We start from the raw sequence: 19,439 nt of genomic DNA on the forward strand, positions 1-19,439 counted from the left end.
TTTAATTCTGTAATATTGATTTTGAGGTGTTATTTCATTTTCACAATTAAAAAAAAAATAAAAAAGATGATTAAGACCAAATTATTAATTTTTCAAAACAAGCTAAAGGATTTAATTAATAATGAAAAAATTGAAAAACATCCATGAAGTACAAGAACACCCTCAAATTTTAAAAAATAGCATTCTGCGTATTAAGAAAAAATATTTTTGTGAAATTGGATCCCATTAGTATTAAAAAAAATAAATCCCTGTTTTCTACTTTAATAAATGAGAACAGTGAAATAAAAGGGCCTTTGTCGTTGGGACATTATATCGGCGAAACATCGTGAATGAGGAAACGTCAATCTGACAACACTGAAAGACTTTTCTTTTCTGAGGATTGAACTTTTAGACAAACTAAGTTTTCTTTTGACGCCAAGATATTTTCCTTTTATTCTGATTGGATTAGGATTGGACAACCCTAGTGTTGCAGTCTGCTCTCTAGTAAAGCTTAACATTTTTGAGGTTATATGTACTCAGAACATTTTGATTTTCGCTATTTATGTTGTTTTACAGCATCTTAAAAGATTCATCTCGCCCAAAAAACGGAATTAAATCGTGAAAACTATCGTGCGATTAGTTTTTACAACTATCGACGTGGATTAACTTGAGAACAGTGCATCGACGAACTTACTTAAATTTTTTGTCGATGAAGGTCCTTCAAGCACCAGGGTTTACCGATGGTACACAGAAAAAATTTCAGGAAAATGTTTCCAATTAAAATCTTAGTTGAGTTTTAAAAAATATTCAATTAAAAATTTAATTGAATCATCAAATTTTTTAATTGAGATAGAAATCAATCACACAAATTAATAGTATCAATTAATTTTTTAATTGGATCAATTAACTTTTTAATTGACTGTCAATTAATTTTTTAATTGATACTATCATTTCTGCGATTGAAGACATTTCAATTAAAAAATTAATTGGATCAATTAATTTCGTGGTTGAATCAGAATTTTTTTTTGTGTATATGGTGAATTTAACTGAGGTCGTAGTTCACTTCAAGACGAATTTCGTGAAGGTCGTACAAAATCCGTTGTTGTTCTAGAAACAATTGATGCTGTGCGCCAACTGATATTGCAAGATAGTCATATGATCTATTGTGAGATTGAAACAACCTTGGGATTATTGGGATCAGCACACATGCAATATTGTTTGAACATTCGACTGTCACAAAAAAATTGTTCACGTTTGATTCCACAGAATTTGTCAATCGGTGAAAAACGACTTGCAACCATTGGTTCCATAAATACGATCACGATGATTCGAAACACGTCTATGACTTCGTGACAGATAATGAATGGTGGAGTTACTCCTATGAGCCCGAAATTAAAAAGCAGTCGAATTTATATGTTTCAAAATAAGCTAAATCCAAAAATAGTTGTTCACGCACGAAGCACTTACAAGCAAATGATCGTATTTACGACAATGTCGCAAACGTCTGGTACGTTTGCGACATATTCTTCCAAGAAATCAGGAAAATCAATCGCCGACCGATCGCTCTTCACCATGACAATTCGAGCTCTAACACCTCGGCTTAAACAACTGCGTGTCAAAGTTTATAGATCTTAATAGGGAATATTGTGAAAAAACCATAAATCAATTTTCGATGGTTAATAGTTGTTTTTGTTCTTTAACCTCGCAATATAAAAGACAACCCTTGTAAAGCTCCTAAAGAAAATATTTTAAAATAAATGGGAATTTCGGTTGTCTACAATTTCGTTCCGGAGGAAAGTATTTTTTTTTTTTTTTGGTGTAGAATTAATCTGATAATACGATAGACAGATGCTTCATACAGATATAACATGAGTGTATCGCTGTTGTAGAATTGTTTTGTATTCTGCACAAGCAGAAAATAAAATTCTTAGCGACATTTAACGACATTTTCTATTGCAATAAAGTTGGTCAGGCAACTATCTTATGTGGTATCCATGAGGATCAAAATATAATACCTCAGATCTTAAGAAAAAATTGTTAAATTTGTATTTGTATTTAATCTAATCCAATATAAATTACAAAAATCTAAAATCCCTCCATCCGAATGTCAATTTAGAAACAAACATGAAATTGAGAAAAAGTGATGTATGAACTAAGAAGAAAACATTTTCAAGATTCACCACAAACCCATGAGATTAGGAGAAGTAAGGAGAAAGATGTCGGGCAAAATGTGTGAATTAACTCAAATAGATATAATCTGACGATATTTGAATGCCGATGGACCAGACACAAACAAAAAGTTTATACCATCACACCGAAATGACTCCGATGCAAATCACAAAAACACGAACAAAATGGTTCATGGGTACGCTATTCCAAATAAAATCGAAAATAAATTGTCCCCAAAAACTTTACGAATTCAGATTGAATCAGATGCATATTGGAGTATTCGAGTATTTCAGGTCAATGGCCACATTTCGCCACATTGGCCTAAAATCGATACGCACAAATCTTTCGACTAATGGGATCAATAGCAATGTTATTCAATCTTTTAGTGTCTGGAAATGAAACATTTTACGAATTATGTTATTCAAATTTTTATATTTTCTCACATACTAATGAGCATCAGCAGTCATAAAATCGTTAGCATTTTAAAATAGGTATCCACACCGCGTGTTACTAGTTTTCTGTTAAAGACTCAATTGGTAGCTTGAACATTGGATTAGAATTTAACGACAAATTTCTCATATCCAAACCTATGGCTTTTTTATGTAGGAAGACATACCATACCAACGAGGTAAGGAAAGTGAAAAGTCTCTCAACATATTTGGGCAAAATTTTTACACTTCTACAAAGCCTCTAGACTTCAAATTTTAACCCACTAATTTCCCGGGATGGAGTAAAAATATGGGTAAATCATCCTTGAAATTGTGTGTAACATGTGGGTAGTTGGCCATTTTTGCCCAAGTCTAAAGAACATATAATTGGGGGCTTTATCTAAATTTGAGCCTATTTGGATTAAATTCGGCACACTTAAACAGAATGTAAAATCTACTCTCAATGTCAAATATGAAGTCAATGTGGACATTCTAGCCTAACCTAATCCTAAACTGAACCGATTTTTACTTAATTTGGCACACATTGCTAGAATATTAAGTCTACTCTCTGTGCCAAATTTCAGAATTTTCGTAGGGAAACTTTGGCCTGCGTGGTCATATGAATCTAAATCGGACGAAAGATATATATGGAAGCTATATCAAAATTTGAAACGATTTTGACCAAATTTGGCATGCGTAGTAAGAATGTTAATTCTACACACAGTTTCACGTACTCAACTTTCACGTAAATCGTACGTGAAGTTGAAAGTTCACACAAATGAACCCTCAATGACTCTAAAGCCAATTCAACTCTATTTATACCCTAAACCACATAGTGGACAGGGTATAATAAGTTTGATCGGCCAAAAAATGTGCCCACCAGAAATATTGATTTTAGACCCCATAAAATATATACCGATCGACTCAGAATCACCTCCTGAGTCGATCTAGCGCTTGGTGTCCGTCCGTCCGTCCGTCTGTCCATGTATTTGTTGTTCACAGGATTCCGGTCGCAATTATTAACCGATTTTGATGAAATTTGGTACAGGGAGTTTTTTGGGCACAAGGACGAACGCTATTGAATTTGGAAGAATTCGGATCAAATTTAGATATAGCTCCCATATATACGTATTGCCCGATGTCGACAAATGGGGTCACGTTGCGCTTTTTTTCAAACGGATCGTCACCAAATTTGGCAAAAGGTAATCTTTTCCATTGCCCTTCAACTCTGCAAAATTTCATCCAAATCGGTTCAGATTTAGATATAGCTCTCATATATATGTATCGCCCGATTTTCCCGAAATTTGGCCACAAAACCTTTATTTGTCAACCGATCTTACTCAAAGTTGGCTAAATATAATCTTCTGTAGCTCTAACTATATGTGCAAAAAATCATCGAAATCGGTTCAGATTTAGCTATAGCTCCCATATATATGTACCGCCCGATTTTTCTAAATTTGGCCATAAAACCCTTATTTATCAACCGATCTTACTCAAATTTGGCTAAATGTAGTCTTCTATAGCACTAACTGTATGTGCAAAAAAACATCGAAATCGGTTCAGATTTAGATATAGCTCCTATATATATGTATAGCCCGATTTTCCCAACTTTGGCCATAGAACCCTTATTTATTAACCGATCTTACTAAAAGTTGGCTAGATCCAGTCCTCTATAGTACTGACTATATGTGCAAAATTTCATCGAAATCGGTTCAGATGTAGATATAGCTCCCATATATGTATCACCCGATTTTGAAAAATTCGCCTCTAATAACCTTATGTTTGACCATACAGGCCTCATTTCTTAACTGATCTTACTCAAATCTTGCACAAGGTAACCTTTTGTGGTATTAATCAAACCCGCACAATATTATGCAAATTGGTATAGCTTCCATATATATGCGCCGCTCGATTTTCCCAAATTTGGCCATAGTACTCTTATTTATTAACCAATGGTACTCAAATTTCAAATTTTGATGTACTAGCCGATCGTATTTATACGTACTTGTAGCTCTTACATAATAATATTGCTCGATTTTTACAAATTTGTATTTATTACCCACACTAATTGAACGATTTTCTCTTTTTTAATAATGGGCTCAATATTAGTGGCATACTAATTCCGTAGGTGCAATATCAACACAGCAAGTGTTGCTAGAAGTAGGGGAAATTCCCTATATGTAGGGGTTTTATAATATTTAGCGTCTTGTAGGGACGTAGGGCCACAATGTAGGACATTTTCACTCAACACAATTTGTAATAATTTTTACATTTTGGTGGCTCTACACGCACAGAAAAACCATGTTTGGACATGGTTGCCGCATCCATTTAATGCTTATCTAGAGCATGTAATTGCCGCGAAAATCATTTATTTTGTCTTTGTAAAAATAGTTTTCGAGCGGAGAAAAATGTATGGTGGCAATAAGCATTTGAATGGTTCTCAAATACCGCAAACATGTTCTATCATTTAAATGATAGAATTTGAGACCATTAAATGGTCGGGAAAATCATGTATCTGACCATTCAATATTTTTACTTTTTTACAGGGAAAAAAGTATTTTTATAGTTTAAGTATAGACATGTCTAGAACCATTACATGGCCATAAAAACCATTTACATTTTTTTCGTGACCATTTAATTTTTTAACTTGTTTGCAGCGAAAAGAGTTTTATAAAAACATTGAGCAGGTACACACGATTTTCATTTTGCGCGTCAGTCGTGTGTTGATTGTTTCTTGGAATGGACGGAGAATACGGATTTACTGTGTTTTGTGTTAATTTATTTATTCAGAAGTGGCACGTGGTTTTATGTGAACACAAAAAAGGAAAGTGTAATTGAAAAAATGTACCTGTTTTTTGTTCTGCATTTTGCTATATGGTATCATTTATTTTTATTTGCAGTTACATGATGTCTGCGTTTGTACATTTTATGCGCACGATGTAAATATGGAATAATTACTTATTGTTGAAATTGAAATAAAATAGAGTGTGTAAAAATATATGATGTTTGCTTGAACGGCATTATAAATACAAATAAACAATGAATTAGTTTATAAATAAATAAAAACAAACATATAAAGTTAATTTTGTGTTTTCTTTTCTCAAGTGGCGTCCTTTTTTCGACGATGAAAAAAGTTTTTTCATAAAGATCAAAACATTTTAGGTTGTGACCATGTTCTTTTAACTAGGAGAAAAACATTTTTAATGAATACCATAACATTTTAAATCGTGACCATTGTCTTTTCATTCAAACAAAATTCTTTTTATCAATATAATAACATTTTAGATGAGGACAATTACATTTTTCTTAGAACCATGTTCACTGAGCCAACATGGTTGCAGGTTAAAATGTTACATGGTCGCCGCAAAAATAGCTCCTATCATATTATTTTGCTCTTCGAATATGATTGTGACTATCATGTTTCTTCTCTGCGTGTAGAGGAGGAAATTAGAAGGCAAGGCTTGATCTTTAACAATGTGTGGTAAACTTTATTCCTGTAGAAAATTTTGTCAAGACTTTATTTCTATAGAACATTTTGTCAAAATTGTATTTCTATACAATTTTTTTTTCAAAATATTATTTCTTTAAAAAATTTTCTCAAAATTTTATTTCTGTGGAATTTTTTCTCAAAATTTTATTTCTATAGAATTTATTGTCAAAATTTTATTTCTATAGAAAAATTTCTCACAAAAATTTGTTTTTAGAAACTTTTTCCAAAATTTTATTTTTATAGAGATTTAACAAAAAAGATTACTAATTTGGGTACAATTCTACCAACTGTGGCAACCGTGGTGGTAATACAAATTTATATTCTAAGTTATATACGTTGCATATTCATGTTTTAAGATAATAAAGTACTTAGAACCATTTTTGTTTTGTAAAATTTTTTAAATTTAACGAAAAATATAGTAGGGAAAATTGTTTGGGAATGTATAGGAAAGTAGGGAACTTTTTTTGTCCTTGTAGGGTAAACCGAACATTTTCCCTGGCAAGATTGACTATGAGCTATAGTCAGATTGACACAAAGCACCCATAGACATGTACCCCTTAATTTTCTTAAATATGCAACTGCGGTCTATCTCCCAGACCTATATGTTACCCCACAAATGCTTATGATTACTAATTCTGTAATGGTGGTTTAGGGTATGATATAGTCGGCCACCACCCGACTTTCTACTTTACTTACTTGTTTTTCTTTTGAGAAAGTTTTCTTGACTTTAATAATTTTTTGAGTAAATGAATTAAAAACGAAGGAAAATTATACACAAATTACTAAATTCGTTTCTCCCTCGAAATAGTACTGATGTACACTTGGAAAGAGGTTCATAATTTCATAAGAGTAAAAATGCTTAAAATGAAATCAATACCCAAAAGTTCTATAATACATCTTTAGTTTTTTTTTTTTTTTTTGTAGTAGTAGTACATGGAATTATTGCTTGTTGGAGTAGTTTTTGTGGCGGGAACTGGTATCTTAGAATTTATAATTTTTGGTGCTTTTTGCACTTCGGGAGTTGCATCACTGCTCCCATCTTGAGCTTCATAAGAAGTTTTTCCTTCAAATTTTCTTTAGCAAGTGAAAATATTTACTTATTTTTGTGATATCGACGGCGTTTGTAGTACATTTTAGTTAAATTTTTCTAAAATTAACCAAATTTTTCTTTCTTGATGGGTTGACTTTTTTTAAGTGTAATTTGCATAAAATTTAAAGCAAATCATTGTAAATTTCTGGCTTTTGGGGCCATATACGAGCATATCGGGAGCAAGACCCTCGGGTCTTCGAATGTACAACGGACACCGTTTTATGGTCACTGATTCTTTCCAAGCATATTTTTTACTGTGCCTACGATAACAAAAGAAAAATGTTAAAACATGCACGTTTTTTTGTTTTAATAAATGTCATATACAAATTTCAACTTCTGTTGTTATTGTCAATAATTTTACTCTGTCGTATTCTCTTCTAGACTTATCTCCCAACTCCGAACCCCATTCATTAAAACTCAACCAGCTTCTTTGGAACATAATTTTGAAAATTGTGTTACTTAACTAGATATATTAGCCACGAAAACATAAAAAATTGACCTTTATAGAATGAAAATCTCAATGAATCGCGTACAGACCACAGCCTCAAAATAAAATCTTTACCACAACACGTTTTTTTTTCTCAGATTGGTTTTTGTTTAATGTACCAAAGAATAAAACAAAGTTATGTTCTTGGCATGTAAGAACGTCAATGCAGTCACATCTAAAATGCAACCTTCAGCAATGAACATCGTGTTCTTTGGCAAACTTCATAAACACCGAAAATGAAATTATGAATTTTGTAATATTTTGATAATATAAACCAAAAACAAAAAAAAATATTTTTGAGCAATTTGGGCAAAGAGAATGCCATACAATTTGGTTTGTATTTTAAATATTTTGATAATATGAAAACTAATGAGAACTACAAATTAATGAGTGACACATATATGGGATCCTTAGGAATTTTCATACACTTGTTCCAAAATTACACTTTTTCACATTTAGAAGATTCAGAAGATCGAATAGTCGATCTTTTGATTCTGTTTGCAATACCTAGTAAATCTTTAAAAGTTCAAAGAAGCACATGAATCTTACACCAAAACAATCAAAAGGATAGATTCGAAAGATCAAGGGACAAACAATTATTGACAAACTCCAAAAGGAAAGGTGCAAAAATATCTAGAAATCTCAGTAATACATTGGAAGAAAACCATTGTACTCATGAGAATGCGAAAAAAAATTTGCATCAAATCATGAGGTGATCGGCGAAAATTCGGCTTCTTCACTAATAAAACTTAACATATACATCTATACAAGTTTTTTATCCTTAATTCAACAATTCAATATAAAAAATTTTATTATTTTAAAAATTATTTCCTTTACATTAAGGAAAACTTGTCTTTCTTCAATGGAGGATCAGCATATAGAAAATATTGCAATTTTATGGGCCTACCTCAATAAGTTAAAAAGATATATGTGTTTGTTCTGAAGCCATGATTCTTGAATCGTGATCAATTGGCCTTATAGAAATAAGCAATATTTGGCCTATACTATCTGTCGAAGAATGGAGAGAACATCTTTTTTTCGATCCGGAAGTGATGCAAAATTGGCACAGAAGCGATGAATTTAACATGGGCTTGTTTTGGATGAGATTTAAATGAAATTAAATGAAAAAAGCTAGTTATACAAAATTGAATAAAAATAACTTCCTGAATAGTTAAAATAAAGAACTTCTTTGGAGGGACAATTTTGGCAGTTCTTTTAAAGTTGTACCTGTAGAACAACTTTCAAATTTTTTTGCTGGGTACCAATATGCACTGAAAAAAATCATTCCCGGTTCCAAAGAATTTGGCTTTACACTAATGATTTTGGTATTGATTATAAGCCAAAAAAGATTGGAACTAAAGTAGGGACACATTTAAGACACAATTCTGGTTTAAATTTGAGTTTTGGGTACTTAATTCATCTCCTACTTTTAAACGTTTTTTTAAAGATGATTTCATTAATTTTGAAGATTTAAATATGAAAGCCGGGTTGATCTTAGTAAAACGAAATTTTCTTTCATGTAAAGATATTCAATTTACGCAGTTTTTCAAAAATGCATTTATGATTCATCAGTCGATATATATGAATTAGAGGTATAGGAAAATTTGAGTAATTTTTACAAGTTTTTGTCTTAGCAGTGAATATCAGTGAGCATTAGTAAGAAGTTTTCTATAGAAATAAAATTTTGACAATATTTTCTATTGAAATAAAATTTCGACCAAAATATAGAAAGAAAATTTTGACAAAAAATTGTATAAAAATAAAATGTTGACGAAATTGTTTATAGAAATAAACTTTTTAACAAAATTTTCTATAGAAATAAATTTTCCATAGAAATAAAATGTTAACAATTTTTTCATTAGAAATAAAAATTTTACAAATTTTCTACAGAAATAAAATTTTGACAAAATTTTCTACAGAATAAAATTTTGACAAAATTTTCTATAGAAATAAAATGTTGACAAAATTGTTTATAGAAATAAACTTTTTAACAAAATTTTCTATAGAAATAAAATTTTTAACAAAATTTTCTATAGAAATAAAATTTTGTCTAAATTTTCTATAGAAATAAAATGTTGACAATTTTTTCATTAGAAATAAAAATTTTACAAATTTTCTACAGAAATAAAATTTTGACAAAATTTTCTACAGAATAAAATTTTGACAAAATTTTCTATAGAAATAAAATTTTGACAAAATTTACTATAGAAAAAAAAATGTTGACTAAATTTTTTATAGAAATAAAATTTTGACTAAATTTTCTATAGAAATAAAATCTTGACAAAATTTTCTATAGAAATAAAATTTTGACAAAATTTTCTACAGAAATAAAATTTTGACAAAATTTTCTATAGAAATAAATTTTTTAAACAATTTTCTGCTAATAATCGACATATGTATACCTATATGGTCTTAAAATAAAGTTAAAAAAATAAAATTGATTGTTCGAAATATTTTGAATAAATTTTTATGGTGGTAAAATGCATCGATTCAGCCCATTTGCTAGTCTAACATACTAGGAAACTTCCAATTACATTTCGTAATTGGAAGTTGCTTTTCATTTGCATTCATACCGTATATTGATCGAATGAATAACGCAATGGAAACTAATTTGCGTAAAAACTTTAAAAAAAATGTGAAGTGTTTTAAAAAAATTAGTTTAGCCGGAGTCGGAGTCGAGCAAAATTTTTACGACTCCGACTCCAGCAACATCTTCGGACTCCGACTCCACAGCACTTCATCATATGGCGCTAACGATTTTTGCATCTTTTTAACTGCAGTTCACGAAATTACACCCTCTCATAGAAGAAAAAAAATTAAAGTAAAAGTAAAGAAAAAAATTATTGGCGCCAAATCGTGACCATTTTAACTATACAGCAGTTCATTCTTATTATTTTTGGACAATCGTACAAAAATGTTCTTCTGCTTTAGTTAATATTGAACTTACGTGTACGATCATTGAACTTTAAACCCACGTTTAGTTCATAAAATCTTTGAGACATACTTAAAAGAAGAAACATTTAATTGGACTATGGAAAATTTCTCAAAGAATAACTAAAATTTAACTACAAACAAATAATTTTTTCGCAATAAATATAAGTTAAATTTACAGTTAGTTTAAGTACGGCCTTTTTTCAGTGTATATCTAATAATTTTTTTGAAGTTGTCGAAAATTTTTACTTATTTGTGTCATATTTGCGTTTGTAATATAGTTTAGTTAATTTTTAAAATTAACCAAAATTTTCTTTCCTAACGGGTTCAATGTGTCTCTGAGTGTACACAGAAAAATAGTAAATTATGTTATGGGAAAAATGAACTATCTCGAGCGAAAATTGAACTGCATTTTATTCAAAATTTTGAGAATAATTAAATTAACTAAAATTAACTAAAATTTTTTGACATTTGTGTATTTTTAACTACCATTTACGAAACGCATCCTTCTGGAAAATCAAAAATAAAGAAAAAATCTTAAGCGTCAGCTCATTACAATTTTAACCACGCTGTAGTTCATGCTTACTAATTTTAAAATGTGTACGTGTAAAAACATCTGCTTTAGTTAGTTTTGAACTTAGTTGTATGTCATTGAATTTTTTCTTTTATTTAGTTCATAAAATTTTTGTGACATACTTGGAATAAAGAAAAATTCGTTGGGAAAATTTCTTATAAAATTTTAAAAATAAACTAAAACAAAATATGTTTTTTTAATAAATATAACTTAATTGTAGCATCAGTTAAAAAAGACGACTTTTTTCTGTGTATGTTTTTAATAAAATGAAGCAACTACAAATTGTTGAAAAATTAACATTTTTCGTTTTAGTTTCTTGGCCAATACCACAACTGCCAACTACTCGAAAAATACAAAACTTTTTCGTAAAAAGTATGTGATTTTCATAAAAGGTACGTGATTTTCCATTGTCGTTATTGGACAATACAAGTACGGATTTTTTCATCCAAGCATATTATATTTACAAACATTTTATGTCCCAAACATAATATGTTCTAACATATTAACATATATGTCCCAAACATGTTATGCTAGTTTATGAACATTATATGCTTGCACTCAAAAATATTGTGTTTAAAAATTTGTGTTCCAAACATATAATGTTTATAGCCAAACATTTGAAAAACAGTCTTTTTCATCCGTGTAGTATAAAACAAAACTTCATAAAACGGTAGAATTAGTATAACTTAAATTTATCATTTCCCAATAGACTAAAATGCCTTTTTAATCGAAAATGAAATTACGTGTCGTCATTTTGACGAATGATAACTGTCTAGGGTTAAGAATGCTGCTATATGAAACAGCTCCTTCACTTTAATAATTTTTTGCGTACTCTGAAAAAACTGTGAAATCACCAGGAGGAAAACATTTGGTTAATTTTAGAAAATTTAGATTATTTTTAGAAAATTTTAACTAAAATAAGTAAATATGTTTCAACAAACTCAAGAAAATTTATTAGATATAATTAATTTGTTTCACTTAAAAGTACGGATTTTTTCATAAATTGTATGAGACGTAAAATTTCGAAGCGTTTCATTAAAATTGCGAAAGTTTTTCATTAAAAGAACGAATTTTCATAGAAATTACGAAACTTTTTCATAAAAACTTTGAAGAAAAGATTCGTTGAAAGAATGTAACATTTAGTTCATTTATTGAAAACTTTCTTTGGCTGTGCAAAAAATTATATATTTAGTTCTTTTCATAGAAATTACGAAACTTTTTCATAAAAACTATGAAGAAAAGATCCGTTGAAAGAATGTAACATTTCGTTCATTTATTGAAAACTTTCCTTGGCTGTGCAAAAATTGCATATTTAGTTCTTTTTTTGTTCTTTCGGTGCTGTTATCGTTAAAAATCAACTATTTAGAAAAAAATACTTTTCTAATTCATTGTAATGGTTTATGATAGGAAAACTTTACTACAAAATAAAGCAACGTGAGTATAATTGCAATGCATTCGTTGATCTGGTTGTTGTTGTTGTTTTTTAATGCCTATGAGTACATCAACTTTTTTTTTACAAAATCTTACAAATTTCTTTAAACGTTGTTTTTTTTTTAATTACTGTTTTGCTCAATTAGTCGTCCAATAATTTTGTTTTCATTAGCCTTTCAATAATTTTGTGTTTATTTTAAATTTATAATTAAAATTAGTGCAATACAATCTTGTGTGTGTTTTAATAACAGCACCAACATTCAAGCAGGTGAGCGAATAAAATCCAAATAACCGTAAATTTGCATTCAATAACACGCAAGAGGTGCTTATTTTAAATTTTCGATGCTGTAGTTGTAGCTGCATTCAAGGTTTGGTGGTGTTTTGCATGGTTTGTTTTTTACTCTGTTTCAATCAAATGTTGTTGTTGTTAAACTGACCGTTTTTCGAATTTGTTTCAGTTTCAATGATCTCGGGTGACTTTGTGTAAATGATCTAGTATCACTCTTTGAGGCACTTTTTTCACAGGTAATTCATGAATTGTAAACAAACAAAAACAGAAGGAAAATATTATGCATGTTATAGCAAAAATTGCATTTTGAAACAAATTGAGGGGAGTATTTTTTAGATTTTATCAAAACATGATGGGAGATGTCGCAAGAGTTTGATTTAAATTCCTTAAGCTCTCTGAAGAGATGGAGTTATTACATGTTAATATTGCTGCTCTGTTTAAATTTCTCAGTTTGTTTTCTTTAAGAAATGTTAACGGTATAATTTACCATAAAACTGTTAATAGCAATTAATTATTTGTAATTATTCCACTTGGTAATCTTTGAATGCTTTTGATTATTGTAATAATACACAGAACTTGTTTAATTGATGAACATATAATTAATTTTCTATTTATTTTGTTGTTTTAGGATATTCATCACTCCATTAGTTTTTAGCACAATCACCACACACGCAGCATTCTCTAGAGATTGTTTTGTTTACTCTTTCACTGTCAGTTGGTCTTAATCATAATGACGTACACGCGCGCATTCATTATTCCCAACCGAAAACCGTTCCGTACCACACAAACGCCCTATTCAAACTAATTCTGTCGCTTGTGGAGAGGTAAACAATCACCGGTCGTTTTTTTCTAATCAGTCGCACAAGTAACAGCGGTGCTCTTAACACATGTTCATGAGTAAAGAGTAGCGACTACAGTGTTTCTTAACTGCGGTTATGGGGGATTTCTTAAGCAGCAGGTGCAACTTGTTTGTAATAACAATATAAATATATATTTTTTAATATATAATCTTGCAATATCTAAATTTTCAGGTTTGAGGAGTATCGTAGGTTAGGTTAAGTTAGGTTAGGTGGCAGCCCGATGTATCAGGCTCACTTCGACTATTCAGTCCATTGTGAACCACATTGGTGAACTTCTCGCTTATCACTGAGTGCTGCCCGATTCCATGTTAAGCTCAATCACAAGGACCTCATTTTTAGTGAACCCACTTAGAGAAACTTTGAAACCCTCAGAAATGTCACCAGCATTACTGAAGTGGGATAGTCCACCTCTGAAAAACTTTTTGGTGTTCGGTCGAAGCAGGAATCGAACCCACGACCTTGTGTATGCAAGGTGGACATGCTAACCATTGCACCACGGTGTATGCAAGGCAGGCATGCTAACCATTGTACACGGTGGTTGGCACGAGTTCACACTGGTATAAGCGTGAACTCGTTCTAGGATGGTACACTCAAAAAAGGGAGCACTAAATCTAATTTAATTTTATTTTATTTAGTTCATGAAAATTATTATGTTTTAATTAAGAATGCCGCTATATGAAAAAGCTCCTTCACTTTAATAATTTTTTGCGTACACTGAAAAAACTGTGAGATCACCAGGAAGAAAACTTTTGGTTAATTTTAGAAAATTTAGATTATTTTTAGAAAATTTTAACTAAAATAAATAAATATTTTTCAACAAACTCAAGAAAATTTATTAGACATAATTAATTTGTTTCACTTGAAACTTGAAAGAAAATTTTGTTGCTTGAAAGAAAAAGTTGGAGTTCAAAATTGCAAAAATTTCTTTAGTGCCATACGAAGTTCAAGATTGGCGCATTTGAAGTAAAATTTATAAATTTAAAGAAATAATGAACTATTTTGTGAGAAGTATGAACCCTACGGGAAATGGATCAACTACAAAACCGCGACAGGACTAGTCCCTGTTGTGTATGGACCAGTCCCAGTTCTGGTCAAAACGTATGGAAGGGACCGGTCACTTTAACATGGGTTTGTCATTGACGGGGTAAATTTATATTTTAGGACGCATCTTTGACTCATCCCAAAGGGCACGATCTGGGACAATTTAGCAGGAGCACCCCATAGACAGACAGTCTCGGACAAACTCTTAGAAATCTGTTTCAATGTGGGCATCCCAATCGAACCCAAAATGAAAAAAAAATTTGAAATATGTCGAACAATAGGTTATTCTGATAATTTTATTTCACAAAATGTGAAATTGTTTTATCTTAAAATCTTAATGGATCTAAGATTTTAATAACAAGCGAGTACGGAAATAAATAAATTACGACTATTTAAAAATTGAAACTAACTGGAGCACAGGTACCAGTTCTGTGATAGGTCCGTCAGTGGCAATTTGCACCAATTTCCCGTAGGGAATTTAGTAAATCTTTATACAACATTTGTGTATATTTTTTTCCCGTTTTTTATTTCATTTAAAATTATTAGAGTAAAGGAAACTCTCTCCAAACATTATTATTATTATTATTGAACTAAAATAAATGTAAATTGTTTCACTTTTTTAGTGTACTTTAGATAAATGAATTGAAAATGTGAAACAAGTTATACACATATAAATTTAAATTTCCCACAAGATATAATTTGTAAATTTGACAAAAATGTGTCTAAATACTTCCTTCAAAATAAGAAACTTTTGTTAACAAAAGACCAACTAGAAGAAAATCGACCGGAAAAAGACAAAGTTATAAGCCATTGTGAATAACTTCGATCTCAGATCATATAAATATGAACCACTCACTCACAAAAAATGCAACTCGGACACACAAAAATGCATTTTAGTGAAAAACGGGATTTATCAAAAAAAAAACGGGATTTCTCAAAATAAAAAAATAATAAGCTTCATTTTTGGATTCAGCAGATGAAAATAGATATGAAAAGTCAACTCTCATCAAATGTACACCAAAAAAACAAGTAAACTGTTTTATAGGAAGAATGAATTACCTCGCACGAAAATTGAACTACATTTTACTCCACATTTTGAGATTTCCTCATCCTCTCATAGAAGAAACAATTAACTAAAAGTAAAGAAGAAAATCATTGGCGCCAAGTCATGACCATTTTAACCATACAGTAGTTCATTCTCACTATTTTTGGGAATCGTACGAAAATCTTCTTTTGCTTTAGTTCATATTGAACTTATGTGTACGGCCATTGAACTTTATACCCACATTTAGTTCATAAAATTTTTGAGGCATACATAAAAAAATAAAATCTCATTAAGTTGTGGAAAATTTCAGAAAAAATAATAAAATTTAACTTCTAGCAAATAATTTTTTTCCAATAAAAATAAGTTAAATTTAGCTTTAGTTTAACTACGGAAATTTTTCTGTGTACATGAAAACAATTTTATTTTGTAAACTAGTGTTATCTCTGAACAATAGCACCGATGTAGCCTAGTGTATAGTGTGTTGGCTTGCAAAACAATTAATTTTATAAAACAATTAATAAAATTGAATAATTTCTTCTAAAACTCTTAGAAGTGAGAAAGCTGCAATTAGTCTTCATAGGTTTCAAGACCAAAATCATGAATCATCATGAACTTTCGAATTCAGATTCGACTTCAAGTAGGATATGTTATGTTTCAAGAAAAAAACGCCTTTAAAATAGTATTGAAAGACATATCCCAGTTTTGAACGCTTTTTAGCTTTGCAGACAAGAAATATTAAAGCCAAGTTGACTTTTGTTTCTGTCATGTAAAGATTTTTAAGACGAATGATTTACTTATGACGACGAAACGAGTTAACTGAAAAGTTTACCGACTTTTTGGCCAAGAAAAAAAAATTATATCAGAGAACTGTCTCTTTTATGCTAAGCAAAACTTGCATTCGTATTTTAAGACATTCTTATATTTACCTTTGGCCTCTCGACAATATTTTTTCAGTATAGTTAGAAGATTCTGCCTTTACACGTTTTTTTTTTCTCTCAATGTAGAGTATTTTTTGCTACTAGGGGATATTGTCTTTTTAATTGTGTAATCGTTTAACATAGAAATATTTTTGTTGAACACATTTTCATTCAAATCAACTTTACTATACCCAAATATCTTAATAGTATAGGGTATTAAGAAAACGAAACACTGTGCGACGACGACAGCAGAGAAGATATCGAAGCAGTACGATGTCGTCTGTTGAGTGCATTTTAAAGTTCCCCCACACGTTGTAGCTGTTCCGAACAGAACATCACAGATGGTGACAAACGAAACCCAGTACTCTTAAGAACACAGAACGCTCAGAGAGATACGGGATGAGCATTCAAGCTCAGCATGTCGCAGTTTTGTGTGGCCGAAGAACAACGAAATATGGAAGTGGCTAAAGAAAAACCATTCAATTTACATTGTCAACAGAGAGCGATGCGGATGTAATGAATGAGGGAATCAAAACAAACAACGAAAAAGTAAATGAAGTTTTTCACCACCATTCGTCGAAACGAAATGTGAGAATTATTGATGTTGGGGTAGCTCCATTTCAATGCCGGCAAACATTTTTACACCACACCAATGGTGTTTGTTTTGATATACATTTCGATCATGATAAAAAAACCTATGGGGTTATGGTTTTATCGACGAGACATGTTATCACCAATTCGTGTAAAAACTTAAGTGGGTCATCCATTATTGAAGATTTAAGTAGGAGACACCTATCGATTGTCGTTTATAAACTTAGTTCAGTTTTTTTTACAAGACGAAACAATATTCAAACATTTTTATAAAACAATATATAAAAAAGTAAATTACTATTCTGAATTCACCATTTTTATTTATTTAATTAAAAATATATATTTTTTATTTATTACTATATTCATAAAGAAACCTATTGGAATAACCAAGTTTTTTTCAATATCGAATTATTACTTATTAAAATTCTAATTAATTTTTTTAAACACCAATAATACATCGTCAATCGGATAATATAAAATTCTCATAAAAATTTTCATGAAAATCCTTAGTGTGTTCGAATCTTCAAAAAAAACAAAAAATGAATTTATCCAACGTTTTGATTTAATGCAGTTTTTATAGAAATTTTAATATATTTTGTTATCATCGAAAATTTTAAAGATTTTTTTTGATTTAATTAATTTCCATAGACGGTTTTATTTAAAACGAATAGAAATTTTTTATTTAAAATTTTGTGGTAAATTATAATTTACTGAATTAATTGAGAATATTAAATTTTAATAGATTTGAATTTTATTCGAAAAAATGCATATGATAATCTATGATGCGCATTCAAGATGACATTTCATTTTGTTAGATTTTGCAAAGTCATTTTGTATTTTAATTTTTTGAAATTTCATATACATTTGATTATTTTCAACGGTACATACAGTCAAACTTCTCTACAATGAATTTCTATACAATGAAGCACCCTGTATAATGACCAAATTTCAAAATCACTGCTTTTTCATTCCCATAATCTTGTATCCTTACATAATTCCTGTATAATGAAGTAATTTTCTGGTCACGTCAAGATTCATTATAGGGAAGTTCGACTGCATAAATTTGATTTATTTTTAGAATTTTTATTTATAGACAATACGAATTAATTTTTTTAGGCAATATGGGTTAATTTATATTTATTCGAATTTTTCTTTGGAATTTATTCGAAGATCCATGCGATATTTAAAGTTTGTTGGAATGTTTTTTTTTTTAATTTTTTCGACTAAGTCATCTTTTAAGAAAGAATATGAATTTATTCGAAATCAGAAGTCAGAAACTTAGAAATTATGTACACAGAAAAATGACCGTAGTTAAAGTAATGCTAAATTTAATTTATTTTTTATTGTATTTATTCCATTTACATTTATTCGATTTTGTATAGAAACTATAAGAATTTGAATTTTTATAGACAATACGAGATAATTTATATTTATTAGATTTGGAATTTATCCGAAGATCCGTTCGAAATCTAAAGTTTTTTGGAATACATATTAATAGACAATATGTATTTGGTATTTTTTTTTTCTTTTTTAGACTACGTGATCTTTTGAGAAAGAATATGAATTTAATCGAATTTATTTCAAATTTTCATAAATTCAGTATAAATGCGAATTTCTTCAAATTTGCTCAGAAACTTAAATTTTGCTAGATTTTACATGCTTACATGCTTAAGAACGCTTTGTGAGAATCTCAAAAAGTAGATTACAATTTAGTTCAATCTTCACACGAGTAAGTAATTTTTCGCATTAAATAACATAATGTATTTACTTACGAAAAAAGTCCATCGTTAAACTTTTTCATTATTTGGCTTTAGTTTAATTTTTACTTTTTTCTTTTATTCAAAACAAATTTCGTGCGAGTCTCAAAAATATTAAGAAGAAGCATACGATGTGATGACTTAGCGCCAAAGATTTTTTATTTTAAGTTCATTTCTTTGTTTCTTGACAGTGTGTAATTTCGTTAATGGAATACATAGATAAAAAACTCTGCCAGGTCATTAAAATGTCCTTGTTTAGTTAATTATTTTTTTTCTATAAAATAGTTTACTTTATTCTGTGAATATTCCACAAATTAATGTTTGAAAAATTCTAATATTTTGTTCCACCAGAAAGAACTC

The 19,439-nt window shown here is 29.8% G+C and overlaps 1 protein-coding gene across 5 annotated transcripts in view; it reads right to left on the reverse strand.

Moving 5' to 3' along the window:
- The window catches only part of Nost (Nostrin), a 278,724-nt gene that overhangs the window by 71,414 nt on the left and 187,871 nt on the right, over positions 1-19,439 (reverse strand). For 2 of the 5 annotated variants that reach the window (XM_075302368.1, XM_075302367.1), the window contains exon 1: positions 13,356-13,654. The exons of the other annotated variants lie outside the window; for them this stretch is intronic. The gene's annotated coding sequence lies outside the window, so the exon portion shown is untranslated. Of the gene's footprint in view, positions 1-13,355; positions 13,655-19,439 lie in introns of those variants that run through there. 5 annotated transcript variants of the gene reach the window in all.

This window comes from Haematobia irritans, chromosome 3 (genome assembly GCF_050003625.1).
Source record: "Haematobia irritans isolate KBUSLIRL chromosome 3, ASM5000362v1, whole genome shotgun sequence".
Taxonomy (NCBI): Eukaryota; Metazoa; Arthropoda; class Insecta; order Diptera; family Muscidae; genus Haematobia; species Haematobia irritans.